Source organism: Macrobrachium nipponense, chromosome 30, assembly GCF_015104395.2.
Source record: "Macrobrachium nipponense isolate FS-2020 chromosome 30, ASM1510439v2, whole genome shotgun sequence".
NCBI classification, from domain to species: Eukaryota; Metazoa; Arthropoda; class Malacostraca; order Decapoda; family Palaemonidae; genus Macrobrachium; species Macrobrachium nipponense.
Genome location: NC_087218.1, coordinates 12,445,809 through 12,457,800, shown reverse-complemented (window position 1 = coordinate 12,457,800; position 11,992 = coordinate 12,445,809).

Below are 11,992 nucleotides of genomic sequence, written 5' to 3'. Positions count from 1 at the left end.
TATGATTATGGGTACAATTTCCACTGGCATATCCCATATCCTTCTTATTTCTATTTTCAGATCTTGATACTTATCCATTTTTTCCCTCTCTTTCTCTTCAACTCTGGTGTCCCATGGTATTGCGACATCAATGAGTGATACTTTCTTCTTGATGTGTCAATCAACGTCACGTCTGGTCTATTTGCACGTATCACCCTATCTGTTCTGATACCATAGTCCCAGAGAATCTTTGCCTGATCATTTTCTATCACTCCTTCAGGTGGTGCTGGTACCACTTGTTACTGCAAGGTAGCTGATGTTTCTTGCACAGGCTCCAGTGGAGGGCTTTTGCCAGTGAATCATGCCTCTTTTTGTACTGGTTCTGTGCAAGTGCCGGACATTCGCTTGCTATGTGGTTTATGGTTTCATTTTTCGTATTACATTTCCTACATATGGGAGAGATGTTATTTCCGTCTATCGTTCTTTGAACATCTCTGGTTCATAGGGCCTGATCTTGTGCCACTGTTATCATTCCTTCAGTTTCCTTCTTTAGCTCTCCCCTCTGTAGCCATTGCCACGTGTCATCGCTGGCTAGTACTTTAGTCTGTCTCATGCATTGGTTTGTTGTGCCAGTCCTCTGTTCTGTTTGTCATTCTCCTGTCTCTGTATATTTCTGGGTCTTCGTCCACTTTTATTATTCCTTCTTCCCATGCACTCTTTAGCCACTCGTCTTCACTGGTTTTCAGATATTGCCCCATTGCTCTGTTATCGATGTTGACGCAGTCCTCTATACTTAGTAGTCCTCTCCCTCCTTCATTTCGTGTTATGTATAGTCTGTCCGTATTTACTCTTGGGTGTAGTGCTTTGTGTATTGTCATATGTTTCCTGGTTTTCTGATCTATGCTGCGGAGTTCTGCCTTCGTCCATTCCACTATTTCTGCGCTGTATCTGATTACTGGCACTGCCCATATGTTTATGGCTTTTATCATATTTCCGGCGTTGAGTTTTGACTTAAGTATCGCCTTGAGTCTCTGCATATATTCTTTCCTGATCGTGTCCTTCATCTCTTGGTGTTTTATATCCCCTCCTTCCATTATTCCCAGGTATTTGTATCCAGTCTCATCTATGTGTTTGATGTTGCTCCCATCTGGTAGCTTTATCCCTTCAGTTCTCGTTACTTTGCCTTTTTGTATGTTGACTAAGGAACATTTTTCTATTCCAAACTCCATCCTGATGTCCCCAGATACAATCTTTACAGTCTGGATTAGGGTATCTATTTCCTTGACGCTCTTACCATACAGCTTGATGTCGGCCATAAACATCAGATGGTTGATTTTGTTGCCTCTTTTCTCGAGTTGGTACCCGGCATCCATCTTCTGTAGTACTTTTGTCATGGGAATCATGGCTACTACGAAGAGTAGTGGGGACAGTGAGTCTCCCTGGAAGATCCCTCTCCTGATATTAACCTCTGCTAGTCTTATTCCAGAGCTTGTAAGTATTGTATTCACGTTGCGCATTGTATTTTTTAGAAAGCTGATGGTGTTTTCCTCTGCCCCATATATTTTCAGGCATTCTATTAGCCATGTGTGTGGTATCATGTCGAAGGCTTTCTTATAGTCTATCCATGCCATGCTTAGGTTGGTTTTCCTTCTCCTACTGTTCTTCATTACCATTTTGTCTATCAGGAGCTGGTCTTTTGTACCCCTACACTTCCTTCTGCAGCCTTTCTATTGTTGGGGGATGGTGTTTGTCTCCTCTAGGTAGTTGTATAGCCTTTCACTGATGATACCTGTTAGTAACTTCCACATTATTGGTAGGCAGGTGATAGGCCTATAGTTACTGGCTATATTTCCCTTACTCTTGTCTTTTTGTACTAAGGATGTCTTTCTGTGGTCATTCATTTGGGTGCATGGTGATTTGAGATACAATGCTGGAGTTGTTCTGCTATTCGTGGGTGTCAGGCCTTGAAGTTTTTGAGCCATTATCCATCGACTTCATTTGGATCTGGGGCTTTCCAGTTTGGCATTTTCTTTAGTTGGTGTCTGACTGCGTCTGTCGTGATCTCTGTGAATCTTTGTTTTATTTTCCCTGTTTCATCTTCCTTGACTTCCTGGAGCCATGTTGCATGTTTGTTGTGTGATACCGGATTGCTCCAGATGTTTTCCCAGAGTGTCTTACTTGGTTCGGCTTCAGGAATTTCTTGGTGGTTGTCTTCCCCTCTTAGTTGGCTGTATAGTCTTTTCTGGTTGGTTCTGAATAGTTTGTTCTGTTGTTATCCCTTATTCCTGTTCATGTACCGTTGGATCTTATGTGCTTTGGCCTTAAGCCTCTGTTTTACATCTTCTATTGTGTTGTTTAGTCCCCTCTCTTGTACTTTGTATTTCTCGTTGAGTTCGTCCCTTGTTCTTTTGCTTCTTAGCCTTTTTTCTGCCATCTCTTTCAGTTTACTCAAGTCAGATCTCATCACCATGATTTGCTTTTTGAAGCGTCTTTTCCAAGGAGGTTGCTGTTTTGGTTTCTGTTGGGTTGGTTGTGCTGGTGGTGTTGGTGTTCGAATCCCCATCCGTTCTGCTACTAATCTTGCTCCTGCACATGTCAAGTTATATGTTTCTGTGATACTGGTGATGTGTATTATGCCCTTTATTTCATTGACCTCACTTGTTTTCTCCCTTAATTTCTTGGTGTTGTAGGCTTTCATGGAGGGGATCTTTGTTCTCTCTGTATCTGGCTCCATCCATTGTCTAATCTTTTCTACCCATTCCATCCTCTCTGTTACTTCGTCGGTGTTTCTTCGTGTGTCGTTGTTTGATACCTCATCCTCCCTGTCGTCTTCTGTGGCATCGTCTCTCAGTTCGTCTTCGTGTAATTCGTTGTCGTGTGACATTTCCCTTTCCAGTTCTTCTCTTTCTGTTGGGGAGAGCCAGTTCTTTTTCTTTATGTTCCTTACTTGGTCTGCCAGCCTCTGCTCTGTTTGGGGGGTGTTATTCCTCTCATTCCAGATGTTGACCAACCTTCTTCTATATCCTCTCTCCGTCGGGTTGCTTCTGATGTAGCATCTCCATATTTCCTTATTTTCTTCTCTTGTCCATTTCTTCCTTTGGCTTGCTTCTATAGCTCCAATCTCAGGTTACTGTCGTTGTGGTGGTCAGTTGCTGGATGACGACCTCCAAGCCTGACCGTCTTCCCCTTAAATTGGGCTGAATACCTGGCTGCCGGACGAAGCTCCTCTGTTGCCAGAGGTTCCATTTACGTCGATGTCGTTTATTCCTTCATTTCTTAACATCATTGCTGAGTTTTGCTATTTAACCCATAGCTGGACCCTACCCCATCAGGGATAGGTACTCATTTACAGCTGAGTAGACTGAGGAAATTATGGTAAAGATCTTTCCCAAGGAATCAACGCCGAGGAGAGTGGTCACCCATCCAACGACTGACCAGCCCCAATGTTGCTTAACCAGTCCATTATTATTATTATTATTATTATTATTATTATTATTATTATTATTATTATTATTATTATTATTATTATTATTATTATCCAGAAGATGAACCCTATTCGTAGGGAACAAGCCCACCAAAATTGGCCATTGACTTGAAATTCAAGCTTCCAAAGACTATGGTATTCATTAGAAAGAGGAAACAGGTAATGGGAAATATGATATTACGCTGAAATAGGTTAGAGGTTTTATGCACCCAGTTCTATGCATCATTAAAGTCTGAATCTGTTTGGTTTAGTTGGTTTTGTCTACTCACTGTTTTTTTTTATTCTTTCCTTGCGTTTTTTTTTCAAGAAGATATGAATGGTTTCCCCACAATTATCTGTGTTTTGTTGATATTAAGGAGAGGAGAATCTGAAATCATCTCCCTCTCCCTTAGAAAATAATTAAATAAATAAAAAGGCAAAAAAAAAAAAATTATCTCCTTTCTATTGAATTATAACGTTGCATGTATAATCCTCCACTCTTCATGAGTCAAACTGCGTCTTCATCTGTGGTTAAACCACGCCTTCTGTTATCCCTTCTCTTCTTCTTTTCGGTTCTGAGTTGGATAAGGGCACGAGGTTCCTCATTCCACTGCCCTGTAAAAGGTTTTGTTTTTTATTCAGTAAATTATTTACAAAATATTACAACAAATCTAGAACTACATACATTTTCATCTATAGAATACACTGCTTTCAATGTTACAAAAATTCTTTGTGAAATGCTCTAACAATTTGTTTTTCAAAAAGCTCGGATACTTGACTCACAAATGACAGATCCCGAACTCGATTCAAAGGCGAATTGGAACAGTTGATTAGATACCTGTTAGGAAGTCGATGGAGTTGTACCAAGGACGGAGAAGGGTATGGGGCTAGCACCCCCATCCTTAAATGCTGAGAACTGGAACATTAAACTTGAACCTATCTCTCAGAAAAAAAAAGCTGATAGGTGGCATACTCACTAAATATACATACACACATTAGTTATCCACTTTCTCATTCATTTACCTGCTTGTGTAGACAGCGATCAACTTTGTATATTCATATTGTTTAAAAGGTTAGATAAGGGTAAATCCCATATCTTTTCCTGAAGAATCTCTAATGAAATATTCAGAGATTAAGGGTGGTTGTAGAAGTACTCTTAAATATAACGTTCCTTATATTTATACTGAGTTCAGTTCTAATATCTTCAGGAAACATTGTCAGAAATGAAGGTCATTTATGAAGTTTACAGTTAAGACAATCATTTTGCGCTCTCTCTCTCTCTCTCGCGCGCGGAAAACACACACACACACACACACTCACACACACAAACACACACACAGACATTGACATACAATGGCTAGAAAAATATTCCAGGTTGGAATTACGTTTCATCTTCATATAAGCGATTAATTAACCGAATCCATATAATACCATCAGACTGGGGAACCCAGTACGATCTGCTCTGCAGAGCTAGAGCCTGCACATCATCAGACTAACTTCTTTAACAAGAAAACCTACAAAAACTATCTAACAGCCCCGCGTTCAAGATGAAAGATTATGAAACTGAAAAGAGCATCTCTTCGAGTATTTGCGTTCAGTATTAAGAAAGGAATATGTATTACAACGATATTTAAACCAGAATGAAATATTATGAGAAAACACATGGGAGGGTCCTCTCTCTCTCTCTCTCTCTCTCTCTCGTCTCTCTCTCTCTCTCTCTCTCTCTCTCCGTCACGTCATTTCGGTACTGAATTATTTCATTGTTCTCTCTCTCTCTCTCTCTCTCTCTCTCTCTCTCTCTCTCTACTAAACAAATCATACACAACAAAAGACAGCTTATTAAGCTTTGGGGATCCATATACTAGTGCTAAAATCTTCGTGCTTTTAACAATCCAATTATATATATATATATATATATATATATATATATATATATATATATATATATATTTATTTATACACACACATACATATACGTTACATTTATTTATATTATATATATATTATATATATATATATATATATATATATATATAGTTCTGGGGTTCTAAGCTGAAGGATAGCTGCGCATGACCAAAATGAACTCTGTTTTGTCTCTTTCCTAAACACTGCAAAAGAAAACAATTTAACATAAATCCTACTGTAAGCCTACAAACGATGCAATAATAAAACATCAGTACAGTAATAATACAAATGATTCAGGTCCTGGCTTATATGCTGCATCTGTCTCCAGACTATATAAACTGCAGTACTGGGGCAGCTGCATTCAGTGTGCAATGTGCAGCACTCTGCAGATAGCACTAAACATTCGTTATAGTATTGATTTGAAGTTCCAGCACCATTAACATCTGTCTTGTGATTTTCATCTATTCCCTCGGGTCTCGTCCCAAATAACTGTCAAACTTTTTCAACTTGACTCGATTCAGTTTTCACCTCTAGATAATCTCTCTGAGTCTGGAGATATGGTTCAAGTGATCTTGTATGAGCTGTAAACCCTGTGACCCATTGTCCTATTTATGTTTGATAAAACGCTATATATCACTCGCAAAACCTTCAGTACACGAACAGTCTTCACTGATACTCAAAGTAAATAACTAACCCTAATAGAACTACTTTACGTAACATTTATGTGTGCCCACAAATGTAAATACTTAAGTGAAAGTAGAGTTGAAAAATATTAAACCTTATTAAAACTGGACCCTTATTACTGAATAAAAGGGCAAAATTCATTTATGAATTAACCCCAAGACTTGAATAACTGAAACAACAAACAACCAAACACCCGAAACTGTTGTGTATGCAATTATGACGTCAGTTTTTCAACTGGGCGAGGTTTGGCAACTAAAAATTGGCCATCACTAGTTATGACGGGTTTAGTGGTGAATTACTGACAAACTCTTCTAGTGGAACAACTGGAATGTAAGTTTAATTTGGCTTGATAACTAACGCATACGTGACGAGCACAAAAAAACAGTGGTGAATATGACCAAACTACGAAATCATACCTATTCATTTGACAAATCCAAGTTTACCGAACGATATCCCTTCCTGCAGAGGAGGAGCATTATATACAATTATTCTAAGTCCCCATTTGCCCGCGGTACGAACAACAACAAGAGCAATACTTTCAAGTACCGAAAAGCATCATAACTTCATCTCAGTTACAGAAATTATAAGGAGGCCATTAAAGTGCTCCTCTACCCATAGTGAACTGAAAAATTCTAACCTTCTCAAATGGCTGATATTAACAAAAGGCAAATCTTGAAAATAAGAAAAACTATGCCTAAACTCAGTGCCCATACATATTACCAACCTCGCTCCTCTTTTCATGTCATCTTACTTATGTTACTTTCTAATTGTTGCATCGATCATACTTCTACTCCAAACTACAATTTTTTACTATATCCTGTAAAATCTCAGACTATTTGAGCCACCTGGTTTAACATTTATAAAAAACTTACATCTATGCTCCTGGGCTTTGGAAAGCACCTATAATTTAATATACGCCAATTCATAATGCTTGTCCTAAACTAAAATCATAAAAATGTCTTATAAAGGAATATCAATTTACAAATACTAAGGTCTACAAACTATACTGTCTTCAAAGTAACATTATTTAGGCATGACAAAACTTCAGACAGACCTACTCGTTAAGAACCACCTATTCATAGGTAATGAAAATAAATGATTCTAAATTCAAAACCACACTGTTGAAAAATATAAAACCTCCGGCAGGACTGACTAAGATAACCTGACTAAATAAGAAATAACTTAATTGGACTGTACCCTCGAAATAACCCAATATATCAACACCAACGACACGCGACAAAATCAGTTCCAGACATGTCTCCAACCTTCACCTACCTGCAAGTGATATTTTTTTGCATTTTATTGTAAAACATCAAACCATTGCTATTGACTCAATCTATATTGAGGAATATAGCGTACTATAAATAATTCTCTGATTATTTTCTTCAGCATTTCCTACTCATATCCGCTGACTTATTACTCTTCTTATAGCTAAGATAAACCTCGATAATTGAATGTTGATTTAGACTTCCAATGAACGGCAGAAATTTGATATTACCTACCGAATTTAACCTAAACCATTTCTAAGCCATGCTGCGTAATCTGTACCGCTGAGCTGGGTAAGATGCGTCTGTCATACATGCAAAAAAATTTTCTCAAGCATTTTCAAAGTCACACCAAATAAAACCATAATTTTACATATGACTTTGTCGCTGACCAAGACAGAAAACAACCAGTTCCCAGTTAGCTGGATGTGTAGCTGCCAGCGGGGAAAAAACGAGTGGACAGGAAGAAAATGTCATCTTTCAGCAAATGCAATGTACAATGTAAATTTCAGGGCGAGGATGTCATTCCAGTGTAAAGTTATAACTGGTCTGCCACACATAAAAATCTTTATAGTTGAATTAGAATATAGGATTTTGGCCAAAAGCCAAGCGCTGGGACCTATGAGGTCATTCAGCTCTGAAATGGAAAGTGACAGTAAAAATTTTCGAAAGTTTCAACAGAAAGAAAACCTCGCATTTGCATTAAGAACCAATTGATAAGAAAGGGTAGAAAGGAAGATAGGAGGAGAATATGAACGGAGGTACAGTAAAAGTAATGAAAATGGGTTGCAGCTAGAGGCCTAAGTGATGCTGCAAAGAACCACACTAATGTTTACAGGGTACCGCATAAGGTGCACTGACGTCACTGCCCCCTACGGGGTATAGATAATTTATTTTGAAGTGTCTGGGTGAACTATCTCATTACTCTTATTACCCAGTAAGAGCCCCTCAGATGTTTAGCTCGGGGGTCTGGTCGAGCCGTTTTTTAAAGGGAAAAGAATATCCTACACACCATCTTAACCTAAATGTTGCTTATGCAGATGACGTTTTCTTCCAGAGCAATAATTTTCTATGTGAATTAACAACCCTTGAAAGAAAGCTGTACCTCTAGATAGTTACTCAGCCACAAATTTGAATATTTCTTGTCTCACTTCTCTAGTCACAAGTATCAGCAATAAAGTATACGTAGAATTATGGCTTGCACATCGGGTAAAACTATAATAATGAATCTTGCTATCCTAAATTAATTTAGACAAGAGTTACATTAGCCCTGTTGCACGACAATATTACACTTTCTAATTAACTATTTTATAAGGGACTAAATATCTTCAGACTAAGCTTAACCTAACTAATATATATATATATAAAAAAACCAGATTGATGGCTTGTACACTGATAGACAGCACCGATATCTGGCAATGTAAAGGAAGCATTGCAAGAGTTTCTAAATTTTGTGTGCTTGTATGGTGTGGTATTTTTACGTTACATGGAACCAATGGTTATTCAGCAACGGGACCAACGGCTTTACGTGACTTCCGAATCACGTCGAGAGTGAACTTCTATCACCAGAAATACACATCTCTAACCCCCTCAGTGGAATGCCCGAGAATCAAACTCGCGGCCACCGAGGTGGCAGGTCAAGACCATACCCAATCACGCCACTGAGGCGCTAGTAAGTTTTCTGTGAACCATTATTTCACACCTGCCTGACCAAGCACTTAGGAGCCGCGAAAAGCCAAAAAGTAAACAGCAAATCCTAGCCCACTACCTTACTTCTGGTTTCTTTAATTTGCACCCCACATTATACATTCTAAATTTACATACAATTGTGCCTCCGCAGTGTTTGTAAAATTTGTCCTAAAATCTAAAGTTATTTTAGCATTAAACTTTGTCAGAAATATATTGGATATTAGCCCAATAAACCATCAGCTGAGAAAAATTACATTGTTAACCAAATATCTGAATTGGTGAACGGCGCAATGTCTAATCTTGAGGAGGAGGTGTTGATTGGTTTGGAGACTAAATATTTATTCACTCGGCTGAAGAGGAACACTAAAGAATGGAGCGATGAGTGCATTTTGAAGGATTACAACAGGCTACTAAATGTGTACGATACGGAATACAACGGCAGCGATTTAGACTATAACTCGAAGAAGGGACGATGGCGCACCACAGGGTATTTTTAGAGGATGGGCTTAGGTCACATAGTGCTAAAAGCCGACGATTTAACCAATGGAACCAAGACTCAAAGTAATCACAGTTCTCGATGACGAAGTCAGTGCTAAATACAGAGAAAATGCATCCCAAAGCATTAGAGCTGTTGTTGAGCAAGAACAGTTGATAAAAATGAAAGAGAAGAGGGCTGCAGAGGCCATGGAAACACTGAACCAAATATTCAGGATGCAAATTCTCGGCTAAATTCAAATTTGCCAAACTTAGGAGAGAAGCTCCTCTTCATGAATAAAGGAAGTCTTGTACAACGAACACCCATCAAACTACCTGACTGTACCAGGTGGTAGTAATTATGTTCCTTGTGGACGACAAATTCCAAGAACTCAGAGCTGCCAATATTGATAGTGAAACAGAACATAATAATTCATTGGATATGCTGCATGGAAAGACTGGCCAAAGTATAATGAAGGAGAAAGTCATCCATCGCAAAGTAAAGGAAATTACTACACTGAAAAAGGTGAAAATATTACTTCATCTCCTAAAGTAGATTTAGTATTAAGTAATCATAATCATGTTAGTGTTGTCCAAGATAAGCCAAACAATTCTCCATTAACGGCAACTGCATTCATTCCAATGGAAATGAGTCATGCTCAGAGCTGCAATTATACTATCAGAAATGATTCTTCCAATGAAGGAAGTCAACATTGTCCTGCTGCACTTAGTCCCATGATAGGCAAGCTAGGTTACTCCTGTGGAAGTAGAATCATATGGTGGTGAAGTAACTGAAATTCTACGTCCTTTTTTAAAGGACAAAATGTAGTTCCTATTACTTCTGTGAAATATGGTGAAAGAAATACAAAGGAAAAGTCGTAAGGTACTTTTAGAGCAATAGATGTTTTAGATGAAAAAACGGATACTTCGTCCTTACCTCCAAATAGCTCTTCAAGTGACAAAAACGAAAATGTTCCTTCTGTAGCCAAATCTCTCTGAAATGGATGATGCAAATACTAGTGAGGAAACAGTTATGACTCAAAAGAAATTCTTAACTTTAGCCGAGAAACCTTTTCCAGTAACAGGCACCCCAGATATAGTAAACGAATCTGTTCCCCTTAGAGAGTTCCAAAAGAATATCATTCCAAAACGCAAACAGTTGAAGAGGACTCGTATTGGTCCAATAACATCCTGTGAATATGATAAAGATTGTCTTTTGGTTGATTACTCAGTTCATGAAAGTAGTAACAGTGTTTTAGAGGTGACCACAATTGAATCTAATCTAGATTATTTTCCTCAGATTTTTGTAAAGCCCAAAAGAGAAAAGACAAGAAAATGTGATAACCTAACAAATGGTGCTGTTAGAGGGACAGACAATGTTTCTTTGGAGAATGTGAACATGAAAGCAATTATTCCAAAAGAGAGAACCAAAACTGAACCAAATGCATCATTTGATAAGAATGTGGAAGAACCATCATCCGTTGATGATAGTTCAAATAATGTTAACTATGCTGTGAAAATGCAGCAATGAGGAAGCGCGAAATGTTTTGGGTAATATTTCGAGCTCATTCCAAATAACAACAAATTGAAATTTGACATATAGCTACTAATACAGTAATTATCCAGCAGGAATGAACAGCCCAAAGAGCAAAGAGGTCGGCATTTGTTGAGCAACAATAGTTTGACTATTATGAAACAAAACTTTTCCCACTTTAAAATGATATGATTTACACTGACTCTCCTAGTCTCATAAAAGGCTGTGTGGTACATGACTGAATCTCACACCTAGAAAACTGTACGGTATATTACGACACGTCACCAAGTAACGTTTTGTACTGCAAATCAATGCAATCACTAGTATATAAAATAACGTTTGTTATAACTAAAACTAACAGGTCTCTCACTATTGGTGATGGAAAATAAGTGCTTCAAAGAGCAACAGTTTGTAACCTCACCTCATTTATGAACTTCAGAAATGCAATTCAGAAATGCAGTCAATATCATTACAACTTGGTACCAATATGAAAACGGTCAAGGAGCCATAGGTGAACATATGGGTATCTGCACCTAGCTGGACACAGTTAAGAACTTGAGAGTTACGACAGTCTAACTTTCTTGCTTTTCTTGAACAATATTGCATAACGCTTCTCAAACTAGACGTGAATTTCCAGTTTTGTCAATTTGACTTGGAAAAGGAGTCCCTTTACCCGTTGTTTCTGTAAGGGGAAAAACAGCACCCCTTATTATAACATCAATAAACTTCTGAGATTACACACAATGAATAAAACACACAGCTGCATAGTTAGACAATGCTGAATAATCAGAGGAACTAAATGATTTATTCTACGTGTAACTCAAATCTTCCGTCTACATAAGATTTTTTTTTTAAATCACGTTCTACGTCATGTTCCTAAACCTACACGATGACCACTAGGAGAGGAGACAGGTGATGAATTTTATAAAAGCAAGTCTTATATACTTTACCGACTCTGGAATTTTGGGTACTGACAACAGGCAACACCAAGAAATGCAA